Source organism: Sciurus carolinensis, chromosome 4, assembly GCF_902686445.1.
Source record: "Sciurus carolinensis chromosome 4, mSciCar1.2, whole genome shotgun sequence".
NCBI lineage: Eukaryota > Metazoa > Chordata > Mammalia > Rodentia > Sciuridae > Sciurus > Sciurus carolinensis.
The window spans coordinates 108,065,726-108,075,964 of NC_062216.1; the positions used below are offsets into that span (position 1 = coordinate 108,065,726).

Consider the following 10,239-nt stretch of genomic DNA (forward strand, 5'->3'; position numbering starts at 1 on the left):
TCAGCTTCCAACTGCCTTATCCATTCATTCAAAAAATATTTAATGTGTACATGTAACAAAGTGAACATATACTAGGCTCTGAGGACAGTGTGATTTGCTTATAACATACAGGGAGATTCAGACATCAATTAGTCACATAAATATATTGTTACAAATGGTACTAAGTGCTGTGAAGGAAAAGCAGAGGCATTAACCACAGACTGCACCTGGTCTGGAGAGGAAGCCGGGATGGGTCTTTTGAGGAGGTGATGCGAGAGCTGAAATGTGCAGGGAAAGTGAGGGTGCCCCAGGCAAAAGGGAGGAAAAGAGCCTCGGACAGGAGAACAGTGTGTGCAAGTGCCGTACATCAGGAGACAGCGTGGTGGGTTTAAGAAGCTTAATGAAGGCCAGTGTGACTTTCCGCAGAGCACTTCTACCACAGCCAAAGCTCTCATAAGCAGGACTGAGCAGGCAGCTTTTACTCTTCAGCCTTGAAAAGAAGTTCTAGGTGTATTCATTATGAAAACCCTTAGGAAGGTTTTCAGCAAGGTCCAGGAGAGGGAGGTGGTGATTGGTGCCATGCTTGGATTTTCATTTCTGAAAGATCACTGACTTCGATGTGGACCCCAGAGTGGGCGCACAGGACTTGGTGAGGGTTAGGAAAGGCAGATGACTCCCTGGGCTGGGGACATGGCAGTAAAGAAAGAGCCACGTATGGGACATGAGAGTGATTGAGGAGGTAGAATCCACAGGGTTTTCTGATAGACTGGGGTGAGGGGATGCCAAGGAAGACTCCTGGCTCCTCACTGGGAGGATTGCTGGGCTTGGTGTGACACATTGAAACAGCAAACACCAGAAGACTCAGCTTTGTGTAGAAAGACCCCAAGCAGATTTCAGATGTGCTAAACTTTAAATGCCTTTGAGGTTGTCAAGTAGGCTCAATAAATGTCTGCTTAATCAATGAATAAACCAGCCAACCAGTGCTGAAGAGGTGTGGGATTCAACAGTAGTGCTTCTGATACTTTTCTTGGGTTATGGATTCTCTCGTGAATGTATAGGAAGCTATACGCTCTCATTCTCATATAAACACAGTTGCATATACAACTTCAGGTTGACTCACAGGATCCCTGGGAATATTTAGATTCAGGTGAAGAATTTCTAGTGCCTTTCATTATAACAGTAATATCTTTATTTGAACTTTGTAACTTTCACTACAAAATGCAAATGGTGGACATTTTGAATGCTTTTAATTGCCTTTCTTGCTTCTTTGTGCTCTAACACAACATAAAATTAAGGGAAGAATAGATCTTCCCCTTCATCTTTTATCAAATAACCCAGTTACCGAAGATTCACCAAAACATAAGCTATTCACCTGCTTCTCAACCCAGTCATCCTTCTACTACGTATAAGATAAAGAAAATGTGCTAGAATAGGGGTGAGGAGATTTTGGTTAACTGTCTTTGTGACCCTAGGCAGTGTTCTTGTCCTTCCTTGCTTGGTGAGATGAAGACACCTCCAGTCTTGCTGTTGACTTTGAAGGGCACCCTGGTCAACTTGCTCACAGGACAGCTAGAGTCATTTCTGCACTAATGAATCAGGTGGTTTATTTTCACTCTTGGATTTATGTATGTGAGACCTATCCACGTCCCTCTGCATCACGGGATGAACAATCTTTTGAATCAAACAGGAGAAGCCCTTCTTTGCCCACAACTTGCTGAGTTTCCCAGTCATCAGTAAACCAAACTTATATTGGTTTTTAAATAGTCCAAGCACATGGAAGCATGAGGACATCTGTCGAGTGGGTCAGACCTGGCCGGCTCTAGTGGACCTTTCTGCAGCATCAGCCTGGCCCAGACCTCACCGGGCCTTATGTCTGCTCTTCCTGGTTCTCTACCCGCAGTACACTGTTAAGTATCTTCCCTTAACTCCCAGCACAACACTTATTCCTCCTCAATTTTAATGACCACCTCCATACTCCACTTAAGACAAAAGGCCAGATGGTTTGAGCTTTTCTCATGTATTCCCTGGACGCACTCTCATGGACTCTGGAGATCTGGGATGTCACTGCTCTGCCAGTCAACAGTAGCTAAAGTAATAATAATAATGCATATTTAGTAAGTGCTTACTTGCTGCATGCCAGCTATATGCTAAAAGTTTATTATGCATTATCTTCATAAAATCTCCATGACATGAGTGCTATTTTTAGTTCAGTTTTATGAACTAAAAATTATGTGAAACCTAAGACTTAAAAGCTTAAGGTAACTTGCTTTATGCTACACAACAAATAACTGATAGAGATGGAATTTGAAGTGGAAGTCTAACCCTATATTCAACTACTAACCTACTCTTACTTTTCCCAAACTGGGAAAACAGAACCCTTTCTCAGTATCCAAGCACAAAGAAATTTATTCAGAGAACTCACAACTGCTAAAAGAACTGGAAAAGTAAATTCAGGGGGCTGTCAACAGGCTGTTTAGGTCTTATGGCTACAAGCTAAGGTCCAAAGTTCAAGAAGCTGTTGTAACTGTTGAGAGGTCAGAAAGCTGTGACAGCCGCTGCTGAAGTCAGTGCTGACCCCATGCTGCCCAGATCCCCAAAACCAGTGACTATGGTGGGATGCAGAGTTTGGGGACACTGAAAAACTCACATCCAGTGAAGCCTGTTATGTCAGCCACCACTGAATGGCCTCCACTGCCTTCTGACTCCCAAACGCTTCATTGCCCAAATCTAGACCCATCTCCAGAGCCTTAAAGGGAAGGGAGTCTGAGAAATGCAGTTCCCAGTCTTGCAGCCCTTATGATACAGGAAGAAGCAGCGAAAGGAATGGAAATAGTTGCCAGATCACAAGTATACTGAATACAAAATATCTAGTACCTCCAGAGATGATGTGGTAGCCAGCCTCCACATTGGCCCCCAGTGATCTCTGCTTCCTGGCATTCATTCACATGTTTCTGTAGACCATACCCACATAGCCCACTTGCCAGGGTTAGTTCCCATAATCAATAGAAAAAAAAGTCAAAAGTGATGATGTGTTACTTCTGAGATGAGGTTATAAAAAGACTATGGATTTTTGTCTTGAGAATCATTCTCTCTCATGTTCGGTTCTGGGAAAATTAGCTGCCATGTTGGCTCAGAATCCCGAAACTGGGAAAGCACCCAGTGAGGGTCAGAAAACTGACTACTTTCATCCTTACATCCCTGAGTGACTGTGTAGTCTGAAAGACCTCTGGTCACTTGTGCTACTGGATAGTGGCTAATTTAGCCTACTTCAGTGACCATGAGGCTTGGACATGTGACTGATCCCTAATTCTCCCTAGATGCAAATTCCCCACAACTTGAGGTAGCATGAGTTGGCTCCTTGCAACAGGACAGCCTGACCAGAACATGCTGTTGACATCACTGCTTTCCCTTGCTACACATTCAGAAGAATCTCTCAGCCTTCGAGATTTGCCAGGGGAAAATCCATACTTAGAACCCTTGTGATTGAGACATGTGTCCTTTGTTGCTGGCATGAAGTGAGAGGCCCTTGTTGGAAGAGTTCCTGGTTTCTTCAAAAGTCAAATCCCAGATGCATGACTCTGCAAAACAGAGATTGACTGACCCCTAACAGGTTAGAAGAAAGAACCCAGATCAGTGTCCTCAACAACCAGAAGAGCTTTCCCACCTCTAACTTTATTGTGTCACTCACTTATTTCTTTACCACAAGTTCAAATTAATACAATAGTCACCTTGATCAAAATCTTTACAATTGCACATCAGTCTTCCCCAAGTCCTGTTCAATGCGTTTGCCCTGGCAATTCTCATTCTTTATGAGATCTGGCCTCCTATTATTGATTTTTTTTTCTACAAACATTTTTAGAGAATCTGAAGAGAAATTTTTCTAGCTTTTCTTTTTAACCCAGGTGCCTCAGCTTTTGACCCAAATTCGCTCTCATTTTTCCTTCCCTCTCTGTTGGAGTGCTGTACACGCCTGTTGTAATAACCATTCTGTTTATGTGCTGGGAACCTTACCTACAGGAAGATGAATGCTCGCGATAACATCTGTGGATTCAGAGTGAAGAAGACTGGGTAAAAACCAAAGTAAGGAAAACAGGATAAAGGCATTAAAGGGACAGAAGCCAGAGACGGGGGGAAAGGAGAGAAGAGAAATTTCTCAGCCTGAGCCACGTTGCCCAAGAGCAACTCCCAGGATGCCCTCATGTCCGTGTTAGCGGTGCATTTGATTCAGGTGAGACTTTCTTCTCAAAGGTCACCCTTGCCAAAGTTGAATATGCTATTATAACTGCTGCTCCTCACTTGTAGGGCAGAAATAGCCACAGTAACAATCATATCTCATCTTTCAGCCTGACAATGCCGTTTCCTTGGTATTTCTCAAGGCAGGTTCAAAAACGCTGAAGGATTCAGCCTCCCAAGGAAGCTGTGTGGGCATATCTGACCTGCACCTCCAACAGGCCTGGCTTTTGAACCATCAGGAGCATGTTGAAAGGGTCACTTATTCAGAAACCTGTGGCTAGTGTGGAAGGAGTGCAGGGACCTCTACGTGGGACTGGGGGATAAATAGCATCTCCAGTCGTGTCCCGAGTCTGTTGTCTGTTTTGGTGCTGCAGCTGCCTGCCTCAACTTAGAGAGCGGGTGATTATCTTGGAAACTGCCTATTTTCGTAATTATACTGTGTTTTCAGTGTATTAATTTTGTTTTCCACATGTTCAACTTATACATCAGGTTATAAATTTGCAGACTTATAAATACACATAATTTGAAACACATTCCTTTGCTAATGCTTTTTTTTTTTTTTTTTTTCCTTTTCATTTGGGAGAGTAACCAGCTGGATTGGGGAGACCCTGGAAGGTGGGCAATATGTTGGCTCCCCACCACAGAAGAGATTACTGCAGGGCAGAGCTGATTATCCCTCTTAGAAGGAAGCACAGGGAGAGCTGCAGACACCTCCAGGAGGATTGGCCCAGCCTGGGTGCTGGGCGGGGCTGCCAGCTGGGGGAGGAGGAGCCACCAGCTCACGCCTTGTCACTGCAGTGCACACAGAAGGGGGCCTGAAGCAGCAGGCCAGCTTACAGTTTTAGCCATGGCCTTATCACTGAGGCAGATGCAGGCAGAGCAACCCAGGGGGTACCCCCAAGAAAGAGGCACATCTGCAGCTCCATGGTAGGCAGGAATGAGAAGCTGGAAGAGACCTTCATTCTGGAGCAGGGACGCTTTAGGACAGATGAGGTGTCGTGGAGGAGAGGGACAGTGACTGGGGAAGGGACTTAGATTCTGACCTTTTGGGTAACATGTCACAAGCTGGCCCAGGAGGACCCCACTTCACACCAAGAGTGCAGTGAGGCGAAGGCCAGGAGTTTTGTTGATCATCTCACTTCATGCTCAATGTGTGCCTTTTTCTTTGGAAGTAAGCTTTATGTTATTTTATCTCAGAAAACTAGAATTTCGATTCGGCATTAGGATTCACTCTCGCTTTCTGTAGTCCCTGGTTGCTCTGCTGTGGGGGTGCTGAAGATACCCAGGGAGCAGGCCTGGTTTTTGAGCACCAGAAAATGATGAAATAACTTGAATGAAAAAATAAAAATAAAAAAAAATAAAACTAACAGATATGTGGATTGTTGTGGATGAAATGAAAGAAGATAACATCAGTTCTGTAACATCCTTTGTCTTGGACTGGCCCAAAGTGAATTACCTGGTCACTTTAAGTTCTCCAGAGCAAAAGGACAAATGGTTCTCTTCCATTCAGAGCAGCTCAAAATCACACGGAATACTTTTGTTTGTGGAAAATATGTAAAGCAAAAGAGTTATGTTTCAACAGAAGTAAAAGATTATGCAAAAGTTCTGACCCATTCCTGAGAGCCAGATGCTATTGTTTGAGGGAAATACTCACTACCAAGTTCTCCTGTAGCACAGTAGAAATAAAGCACACATACCTCAGAAAGAACTCAGATACAGCAAGTGAAGTTGTCAACATGTCATTACCAGTGCTAAGGATAAATGACACAAATATCCCTATGGAATAAAAATGTGCACTCTTCAAGACACTGCACTCTGACCCAGAGATCAAAAGTACTGCACCACTTCCATCCTCCTAGAGTTCTTCCTCATGGAAGAGGTTCCCCCTAGAATGCAATGCACCTGGCTGTGTCTCAGGATTCAAATGGATCAACTACAGAATATTCTTGCAGTTGTTTTGATGCTTGCTGCACCAATAAGAGACTTCAGGGAAGGAAGGAATTCCTCACTGTATGCTGAGAAGTCTGTGGCTGCACAGTTTTCCAGAGAGATCTATATATCTGTTCAGCATATCAACTCCAACTACATTGAAGTTCATAGGATTTGGATATTTCTGCATTGCAACTGTTATAATTGTTTCCTATGGGTGGTTGAAGACATGCTCCAAGGTCCAGAGCTTCCTGGTGCAGACAGCCAAAGCCCTGTACCAGCTATGCTGGGGGACAGTGAGTCACCCAGGCACTGTCCCACCCAACCTGCACCCAGTGGGCCATAGAGTATGCAGAAGCCATCAGGCTCCAAGAGAGAATATCCCAAAGTGAGATCCCTTAAATGTTTGTATTTTCCTAGTTAAAGGTTTCCTAATATGTTGTGTTTATATAAATATTTAATACTTTATTAACTATAGTTTTATGCTTCTAAATACAAAAAATTTTAACATTGATCAGTACTGTATATGCTTGTAATAAAACTTGTAAGCATAATTTATTATAAAAGGAAAAGTACCAGATTATTCATTATTTATATCTAGGAAGTTTTAAGGCTGAGTTCAGTAAGTTGCCATTACACAATACTTACAGAAGACACTCAACTTGTTTACCACTGAAAGACCTACCAGCAAACTTTGTATTAGGTAGGTATAGAGATCTGTTATTTCTATTCTTACCATTCTTGCTATAATGTACTACATTTAAAGCATTGGGGAACTCTGATGTTTCATATACGGCTTTTCCCTCCATCCCTCCTCCTGTCCTGCAATATATTGTTCATATGGTTTCAATGCTGCACAAATATGCATTTTCTCATGCCTGTTTGCTTTGAATGCTATATGCTGATCAGTAGCAAGTTGTTACTCTTGTTATCTGTATACAGTTGCTTGCTGTAAATTAGCAGATCCTGAAAGAGCTTTATTGCATGTCTAAAATAAAAGTATTTTATGTAAAAAATTTAAAAAAAAAGAAAACTAGAAATTCAATGTCCTTTTCTTTTGCCTTCTGCTGGGGCCTAGATCTCTACCTCCTTGTGCCCACGTCATCTGGTTCTGTCTTGGTGCTATACCAATGACTATCCTTCTTTATTGGTTTTCACATTTAAAAATCCCATTACTTTTGGTCTGTTTATATGTTACTAGAATTCACTGAAGACTGCGTGGGGAGGTCACGGAAGTGTGTACACGGCACAGGACACAGCATCTCACTGAAAATCTCCCTCTTACCCCACTTGCCCCGGCTCCTCTCTATGATGCATTCACTACTTCTTTGGAACTGTAAGAGCCAGTCCACCCTCGGCCTCACTCAGGAGGCCCAGATTCCTCCCCAAAGCAAGCTTATTGTGATATCTTCTCAACAATGTGGGTGTCTCTGTAAAGAGATTCAAAAACCATTTGTGAAGAGGATAAAGATCCTTTCATTATTTCACATTTCCAGTGACCTTGAGGTAAGAGTTACAACAGTTGAATTTGGTGTTCTCAGCCTACTCCACACTGGAGGTCTCCATGAGTACAGGGAGAGGAGGAAAATATATCTGCTATGATAGTATCCCATGCAATAATTACTGGAAAAATTACACATTCACAAGGTTCAAGCAGGGATAAGAGGTGTATAAGGTTGGGATTAAGATGATCAGGGGTCAAATGTTCATCATGTCCCCTAGGAGCTGCATGATGTTGACAAGTTATTTAACTTCTTTGTCTCAGTTTCCTCAACTGTCCATTGGAGCTTGTATTAGAGTTCTCCAGAGGAACAGAACCAATAGAATGCATGTATAGTTGCAAAAGGGGGATTGTTATGGTTTGGATTTGATGTGTCCCCCAAAATCTCATCCCTGATGGGGATTAACTAAAGGCAGGTAGAGTGTGGCTAGAGGTGATGGAAATTGGGGATGTGGCTTTGGAGTATATATTTTGTATCTGGCAAGTGGAATCTCTCTTTCTGCTTTCTGATCATCATGCGAGCTGCTTCCATCTGCCACACTCTCTGTCTTAATGTTCAGCCTCACCTTAAGCCCCAAGTAATAGAGTCGACTGTCTATGGATCAAAACCCCTGAATCTGTGCACCCCAAAATAAACTTTTCCTCCTTTAAAATTACTTTTGTCAGATCTTTTGATCACAGCAGCAAAAAGCTGATTAAAACAGGGCTTATTAGGTTGGCTTACATGATCAGAGGCTGGATAGTCCTACAATAGCCATCTGTAAGCTGGAGACCTAGAGAAACCAGAAGCATGCTCAGTCCAAGAAGCTGGACACTCAGTGACATGAGTCTTAATTCAAACAGTGAGGAGTCTGAAGTATGACGATGGCAGCAGCAAAAAAACATACCCACTCAAGAGCAGCCTTGTGCATGCATGGGTGTCCCCTTCTGCTTCTGTTCCATGCAGTCCCCAGTCCATAGAACTGTGTCAGCCATATTCAAGTGGGTCTTCCTTACTCTCTGTATTGGCCCACATGGCAACCTTCTCTGGAAACACCCTCACAGACAGACCTAGAAGTGTACATTACCAATTGTCTAGGTATCTGTCAATTTAGTCAAGATGATAACAAAGAACCACCACAGGGCTATTATACCTTCTACACAGGTTTAGGAGAACTGAGTTGATAAACGTGATGTGTTTAGAACATTGCCTGACACCTAGTAAACACATGTTTACTATTATTACTTTTTTTTATTTTTATTATTATTATTATTCACAATTTCTTCCAGACTATGTTATACACATTTGCTGGGATATATAAAGGAGTGTGGCATGACAGGAGTAACCCGTCAGCTGTCACGTGAAGCAGGATTAGTGAAACTCACACCACACCAAAGAAGGTAGGGCTGGTGAGCAACCCTGACCCTTCCCACAAGTGGCTTTGATAACAGGATACACTGAGGTCTGGCATCAGGAAACTGGCTAAAGCAAGTAAAAGATAAAAGTTAATAAGTTGCAAAGTTGTCAAACACTTCTATAACCTTTCTGGAATGAAATAATTCTGAAAGCAGCCTATTTCTTCAACAGGCTTCTGAGAAAGCTACAGCTCCTGACGGTTAATGGGCTTTCCCATGGTTAGAAAAACAAGGACAAGTCAACCATCCTTGCATTTGCCAATGCTGAATACAGTTCCAAGGTGCCCCATGCTCAATGAGTACCTGTTGTCAACCGTGATGCCAGACAAGTGTTTCGACCAATGTGTGGTGGAATTTCTTCCCTACCATCTCCTGTAAGTGAGAAGAAGCACAGCTTTCTCTCCCTATTCAAGCCTCCTCTGGGTTTGAGGGACATTTTCACTGGTTCTCCATCCCCCTCCCACCTTGTATCCCTGGCAACGCCCAGCCATTAGCCTAGCTTAAGCAGCTTCTTCTCCGGGAAGCCTTTTCCAGCAACACCTTGGAGATTAGCCAGCCTCCCATTGAGCCGCCACTGTACCCAGTGGAACTATTCCCTCGCCTAAACGTTGGTTCTTTGCTTCTATGCCCGGATCTTTCCAGCAGGTGGCTATGGAACTGGCCTTGCCTGTGAAATGACATTGGCTCTGCTTCCTTCAGGCTTGAAGGTGATTCCATGAGCTACCATCATTTGGTCATTTGACAAATGGGAATTTGAGGTGTCGTGGCATTTCAATTTATAGTAATATATAATCATCTAATTCTCCTGCACCACTTTTAGAAGATAATATTAGGCTTTTTTTTTTTTTTTTTTAAAGTTTGAAGCCAGCCTCAGTAACTTAGTGAGACCTTGTCTCAAAATAAAAAATATAAAAAAGCCTGGGAGTGTAACTCAGTGGTAGAGGACCTCTGGGTTCAATTTAAAAAATAAAAGAATTCAGTTTTTTTAAAAATAGACAAAGGCCTTCAAAGTTCTATAGCCACATGTAGGGGCTCACATTATTGGTTATATGCAGTACTTCTTAATGACCGCTAGGGTGATGAGAATCAAAAAGTCAGATAAGAACAAGTATCGACAAATGATTAGAAATTAGAGCGCTCGTATATTACTGAAGAGAGTATAAATGGTTTTGCCACAGTGGAAGGCAGCTTGGTGGTTCCTC

At 42.8% G+C, this 10,239-nt stretch overlaps 1 long non-coding RNA gene across 1 annotated transcript; it reads left to right on the top strand.

The window, feature by feature from the left end:
* Positions 1–7,344: 7,344 nt before the first annotated feature.
* Positions 7,345–9,852, top strand: LOC124984046 (uncharacterized). Its single transcript, XR_007108527.1, has 3 exons — positions 7,345–7,647; positions 8,912–9,022; positions 9,210–9,852. It is a non-coding gene; the product is annotated as an uncharacterized LOC124984046 (long non-coding RNA).
* The last annotated feature ends 387 nt before the right edge of the window (positions 9,853–10,239 follow it).